The sequence below is a fragment of the Phyllostomus discolor genome, chromosome X (genome assembly GCF_004126475.2).
Source record: "Phyllostomus discolor isolate MPI-MPIP mPhyDis1 chromosome X, mPhyDis1.pri.v3, whole genome shotgun sequence".
In the NCBI taxonomy this organism is placed as follows: Eukaryota; Metazoa; Chordata; class Mammalia; order Chiroptera; family Phyllostomidae; genus Phyllostomus; species Phyllostomus discolor.
In genome coordinates, this window is record NC_050198.1 from 95,334,088 (window position 1) to 95,341,233 (window position 7,146).

At 38.8% G+C, this 7,146-nt stretch overlaps 1 non-coding gene across 1 annotated transcript; it reads left to right on the plus strand.

The window, feature by feature from the left end:
- The first annotated feature begins 6,590 nt into the window (after positions 1 to 6,590).
- LOC114505833 lies at positions 6,591 to 6,697 on the plus strand. The gene has a single exon (XR_003685299.1). It is a non-coding gene; the product is annotated as a U6 spliceosomal RNA (small nuclear RNA).
- The last annotated feature ends 449 nt before the right edge of the window (positions 6,698 to 7,146 follow it).

Consider the following 7,146-nt stretch of genomic DNA (forward strand, 5'->3'; position numbering starts at 1 on the left):
GACTAGGCATGATGTGAGGCATTTCTTGAAGAAGACAATACTATGTATATATTATAACATAGGACAATATATGTATATAAAAATAAGTAAAGGGTTAATTAGACAGCATAAATGAGTGGTATACAAAGTCACATTCTTCAGTTCCTCTTATCTCTCCTTTTTCCCCTTCATTTACCTTTTATTTCCTCACCTCCTACTTTTCAATTTACTGATCTGACTTCTCTTCTGCCATTGGCATGGAATTATGAGAAGTGGAAGGTATGGCGCTTTGGGGACCTGTGTTATCCTTTGCTGTTTTTTGTTTGTTTGTTTGTTTGTTTGGGTCATCTTATCCAGTCTCTTGGCTTCAGCTTCTTACTACACACTCACTTCACACAAATGTATGTCTAACCCAGACCTTGTTTCTGAGCTGCAGACCCCATGTATCCATCTGCACACATGGATAGGCATTCCAAGTCACTATTTCTTGTGCTCTGTCTAAACCTTTTCCTCCTCTTGTGTCCCTTATCTCAGTGCATGGCACTACCATCAAATCAGGGGCCCAAGCCAGAACCTTCATACCATACTTCCTCTAGTTATTCTACCACCAAATCCCTTCAGGTCTATTTGTTAAATGTCCATTGTATCCATATTCTTCTCTCTATTCCTACTGCCACTAGCCTGGTGCAGGCCACTATCACCTCTCACCTGAACTATTGCAACTGTCTCTTAATTATTCACCTGCCCCCACTCTTTCTTACTTCCAAATTATTCTCCACTTTACAGCCAGAGAACACTTTCTAAAATACAACCCGTCAGTGACTTCCTAGTCCCCTTAAGAGAAAGTCCAAAATTCTTTGAGTGCCTTACAAAGCCCTATATCTTGCTCCTGCATCAGCTTCATTTATCAAAACTCCCCATCTCAAACCCTATATCTGTCATTCTAAGCTCCATTTTCCATTCTTGGAGAATGTTATGCTCTCTTCCTGTAGAATCCAAACCCTCACATGTGTTTCTCCAGTGTCTGGTATTTCCACTTTTAGTGATGCTGTGATTGAACAGCAAGTGCAGATTGGTGACAGCTTGGTCCTTGCATTGTAAAGTTCCTTGTTTGTCTTTCTCCTGTTGCTTTTAGAATCCATTGATGATCATTATGTGAATCAGTTACTTTATAAGGTTTCAAGCTGGTGTTTTTTTCCAGTTCTGTCATTCCTTCTACATGTTAGCTGGATTTCTTTTGTGAAGAATTTCCCCTTACCCACTAGGTCTATTTGGTATCCTAAAATACAGTTTGTACATGATTGGCAAGGTAAATGTTTAATTCTTTTGTGATTGTAGTTTTTAAAAGTTTATTTAAATAAGCAATTTAGAATCTTGGACAATTTTATCAGAGAAGCCATTTATAAGCAGTGGCTATGTTTCCAGAGTAGCAAATAAAAACCTACTTAAGTATAAATGAAACATTACACATAAGCAATGAAAAATACAAATATTTTTGTAATATTAGTTATTAAACAAAAAAATCAAATGAATTTTTAAAGTTTAACTTGAGTGCTAGTACTTGAGAGAAAGGCAGTCTTATTTAGAGGAAGAAAAGGTAGATGGATACTTATGGTGATTTGAAGGGATCTCCTGAGTACTTTCAAGAGCTTTTTAGAATTCATTGGCACTGGATCTGATGTTTAATTTCACTAAGGATTTAAGCAATTTTCATTTCTGTGACTGGTGTAATACCAACACTGCTCTTATACTCAGCAACCAGGGCCCACTCTCAGGGCAAACTTTCAGTTCACAAATGGTGAGAGGCACATCTTTCAATACAACAAGCATTAGAGATGAATTATACAGTTTGAAGTGGGTGACTAAAACTGAATTGAGAATAGTAAAAGATAATAGGAAGGACTTTAATGTTAGGACTTTCATGTCTGAGGAGGGATGGGGGGCAGGACTAGGGTGAGACAAATGAGGTGCCTATAGTGCTGAATAGTCTTTCTTGACCCAGAAAATGAGTACCTCTTTAAATGTTGTGTTCTGGGGCAGTAACTCTGAAGTCTGTCAGTCAGAAACAGAGCAGTGAGAGCCATGAAAGGACTAGATACTAAGGCTCTAGGAATCCTAGTATCAGAGGTCCTGGGTACAGGAGTTCAAACCTAAGCAAGACTCTAAGGCTGCAGATAAGAACCCAGATATTATGTGCTAGGAAACTAAAGCTCAAAACCAAAGTGTACTGAATATGGGAAGCCAAAAAAGGCTGCAAAGAGGAGACCTTTAATGGAATTATAAAACTCTTCTCAGGCCAGAGAAGTGTGGGGTGAAGTGTGATAACAAAGACAGGAAACAGCAGATGCAGAGGCATGGAGGTGTGATGGCTTTAATGGCTGGAATTTAGGGCGTGGTCAGAGATGAGGTTGGGAAACATGTTATGCAGGGCTGCATACACCATGCTGTAGATTTCACCTTTATTTCTATGGACATTTGGGAACCATTGAAGGTATTTTATGGTTGGAAGTTACCTGGTCAGATTTGTGAATTTAGAAATTATTAAATATGACTGGTGTGGCTCAATTGGCTGGACATCTTCACACAAAGCGAAAGGTCACCAGTTTGATTCCCAGTCAGAGCACATATCTAGATTACAGGTTTGGTTCCTGGTTGCGGAGCGTATGAGAGGCAACCAGTCACTGTTTCTCTCTCACATTGATGTTTCCCTCCTATTCTTTCTCCCTCCTTTTCCCTCTCTCTAAAAAAATTAGTAAATATTTTGAAATGTACTCATAAGTAAATAGCATAATGAACCCTCATATACCCATAAACCACCTTCAATTATCAAGATTTCACCAGTTTTATTTCAGTTATCTTTTTTCTTGCTCTTTCCATTCTTTTAAAATATTTAGTGAAATATTTTAAAGCCAATCCCAGATATCATGCTATTTCACTCCTATATATCTTCAGTAGGCATGTCTAAAAATTACAGATACTTTCTTCTATAACCATGCTGTCATTGTGCTATCTACAACATTAATAATTCCTTAATAGCATCTGATACCCAGCCCATTATAAAATTTCTCAGATTATCTCAAAAGATTGTCCAGCTTTGGTTTGTTCATATAAGGATTCAAACAAGGACTCTACATTACATTTGATTATCTCTTTTTTTCCAACTTTATTGAAGTTGCTATAGAGTAAATGTCTGTGCCCCCTCAAATTAATATATTGAAACCTAACCCCCAATGTGATGGTATTTGGGGATGAGCCCTTTGGAAGGGGATTAGTTTATGAAGGCAGAACCTTCATGAATTGGATTAGTGCCCTTATGAAAGGGACCCCAGACAGATCCCTTTCCCATTCTATAATGTGAGGACACAGTGAAAAGAGGGCAGGCCATGTACTAGCAAGCGGGGTCTCAACAGACACTTCATCTGCCAGTGCCTTGATCTTGCACTTTCCTGCCTCTAGAGCTGTGAGAAATAAATTTCTGTTGTTTACAAGCCACGTAGTGTGCAGTATTTTTTAAAGCAGCCCAGACAAACTAAGATAAGGTATAAATGACAATTAAAAATTGGATATGACTTGATGATTTGATATAGGCATACTTTATGAAGTATTTACCACAATCAAGGGGGGAAGGAGGGGGAAGTGTTGGTAAAGGGATACAAAGTTTCAGTTACACAAAATAGTTATTATCTCTGAATCTCTCTCAATCCAGAGCAGTGTGTGCCTCACTTTTTCTCTTTCAAGCCATTGACTTATTGTAGAAAGTGGGCCAGTTGTCCTATGGAAAATCCCGCATTTTGGATTTGTCTGTCTTCTGTCTTGTGTTGTCATTTACCTTATTCCTCTATACCCCAACCCCATATTTTTCTATAATGGAAGTTAGCTTTAGAGGCTGGATGATATTCAGATTCAACTTTTATTTTTGGTCCAGTATCCTTCACAATGGTTGCCATGTAATTCACTTTGCGTCACATATGGAGGCTCATGTCTAGTCCACCTTAAATGAACTGGTAGTGGATTTATTCAACTTTTCATCTAATGGTATAATTCTTTGATGATCATTGGCAGAATTATTTCACTAGGAGTTTCAAAATGGTGATTTCCTAATTTTATTTTCTACATTAATTAGCTGAAGTTCTTCTGAAAGTAAACATTCCCTCATCAACTAGGACTATTGGGTTACCTGTACAAGGAAGGCAGGAGAGAGGCTTAATTCTTGATCTTGGATTTGATTACCAATTTTCACAATAAAGAGTTGGTGCCCTAGTTACTTCCAGTGATAGTCAATGAATTGTATGTGTTCGTTCTCTCTCTATCACAAAATCATATTTTTTTAAAAATGTATTCAATGGGTTTCAGTTAATTGCATTCATCATTCTTGTTAATGCTCAAATTGTCCCATCTTTTGTCAAAGTGTTGCCTCCCGTATCCCTCTGACACTACCCATTGGGGTTCCATAGCTTGCTTGATTTCTGGCATAAAGCTTATATTTCCCTCCCCACACCCACCATTTCTCTAAGGTGCCCTAGTTTGTGTGTGTGTGTGTATATATATATATATATATATACAAGGAAGTTTTTAAAGGCTTAATTTATTCTCATTCAAGAGAGATGGGAAGGGAGAGACAGAGAAACATCGATCAGTTTCCTCCTGTATGCACCATAACTGGGAAATCAAACCCACCACCCAGGCATATGTCCCGACTGAGAACTGAAACAGTGACCTTTTGGTTACAGGACAATGCTGTAACCAACTGAGCCATACTGGCCAGGGTGAGAAAGTTTATTTCAACAGTTACAGAGGCAGAAGTAGGGCCCTTGGAGCTTAGGAGAGAGAAAGGCAAAGGTCGTGAACCTGGGGGGAAGAAGAGGGAGAAGAGAAAGGCTCAGGTGTGTTTCTGGGATGGAAAGTGAGCCCATTTTCTTTTTTTAACAATAGCTTTATTGAAGTATAATTTTCAGAGTATAAAATTCACCTATTTAAAGTATGCAATTTAGCCCTGGCTGGCGTAGCTCAGTGGATTGAGCGTGGGCTGCGAACCAAAGCATCGCAGGTTCAATTCGCAGTCAGAGTACATGCCTGGGTTGCAGGCCACGGCCCCCAGCAACCACACATTGATGTTTCTCTCTCTCTCCCTTTCTCCCTCCCTTCCCTCTCTAAAGGTGAATAAATAAATCTTAAAAAAAACTTGTTAAAGTATGCAATTTAACAATTTTTAGTAGATTTATATAGTTGTGCAACCATGGCCACCATCTGATTTTAGAACCTTTCCATAAGACTACAAGATTTCTTGTACCCTTTGTCAGTCAATCTCCTTTCCCTCCCCTAGCCCCAGGTAACCATTAACCTGCATCTGCCTTCGACTTCTATAGATTTGCCTTTTCTAGAGATTTCATGTAAATGGAGTCATACACTCTATAGCCTTTGCATCTGGCTGCTTTCTCTTAGCATGTTTTTTTTTTTTTTTTTACTTTAATTGAGATATAGTTCACATACCACAAAATTCACCAATTCAAAGTATGTAACAGTGGTGTTTAGTATATTCACAGAGTTGTTTAACCATCACCACTATCTGATTCCCAAATATTTTCATCATACCAGAAAGAAACTATACTGGTTGGCAGTCACTTCCCATCTCCCCCATCCCCCACTACCTGAGACCCAGGCAACCTCTAATCTGCTTTCTACCTCTAAGGATTTGTCCACCCTGGGCATTTCATATAAATGGAATCATACAGCATATGGGCTTTTGGTCTAGCTTCTTCTTTAGTTAGCATATTGTTTTCAAGGTTCATCCATGCTATAGCACATGTCAGTGCTTAGTTCATTCCTTTTTATGTCTGAGTAGTATTCCATTATATGAATATACCATATTGTGTTTATCCATTCATCAACTGATGGGCATTTGGACTATTTCAACTTTTGGGGTAATGTCAATATAAGAAAAGTTCAAACCTGTAGAGAAATTTTATGAGTTTATTTGAGTTAAACTGATGATATTACAGGAAGCAAACTCTTGAATGTTCTGAAGAATGACACTTTTGTAGTGCCTTTTATACTTTGGAATTAAGGATGGACCTTAAGAAAGATGAACATGGGAGAAAGCTAAGCAGGAAAAGCTCTATGGTCGGATTGCAGGATAAGTAACAACAGTATGTGCTCTCTTGAGGGTGGTTACCCTTCCAAGGGGTTTGAAAAGAGGAATTTAAAAGGTGTGTTAACCTACTGCACAAAAACAATGGATAGGGCTTGCTTATGTTGAAGGTAAACCTTTTATGTGCCTGGGGCTTGACTACCCATCATGACCTATCTGGCTAGGAATTTATGATTAGATCATTCTGTGAGGTTACTTTTGGTTAGATTTATTATAGAACCCCCTTTTTCATTTATAGTGCTATGGTAGGTAAGTCTGTGTTTAACTTTTTGAGAAACTGTTGTGGTGTTTTCCAAAGCAGCCACACATCTTACATTCCCTTCAGGAGTGGATGAGTGTTCTAGTTTTCTCCACATCTTTGTCAACACTTGTTTACTGTCTATCATCTTTTTTAATCATAGCCATCCTAGTGGGTATACCACTTCGGAAAACAGTTAGTAGTTCCTCAAAAGGTTAAGCTCAGGTGCTTGCTTTGGCAGCACATGTACTAAAATTGAGACAATACAGAGAAGATTAGTGTGGTCCCTGTGCAAGGATGGCATCTAAATTTGCAGGAGGAAAAAGGTTAAGCTCAGGTTCTGATCCCCACCCTCCCACCCTCAGAGATTCTTGTACTTTTCTTGCTTTTCTAAATTTGTTTAGTGACTTGCGTGGATTAATTCTGTAGATTCTGTCTCTTCTTCAGTGTGTAGCCCATTGACGTTTCTGCTCTGCTTTTTAGAAATTCTTTTTATTTCTGGGAAGCCTTGCTTCCTAGGTGTCACACCTGGGTCAGGATAGCTCAGTGAACAGTCAGTCATTTGGTAGAGGTTGTCCTTTAAGGGACACCTTGGGCCAGTGTTGTCATCCATCCTTTGTCGATGGAATTGTATGTGAGTTGGGAACCATATTCAAAAAGTTCAGGGAGTTTTCAAGTTTCTCCTGATTTTTACTTTCTTCTAGGCCTTTTCATGTCTCCTCTATATCTGTGTAGGTCTTTACATTCGGCCGGGGAAATGGAGGTGGCTAGGGCACTCTCA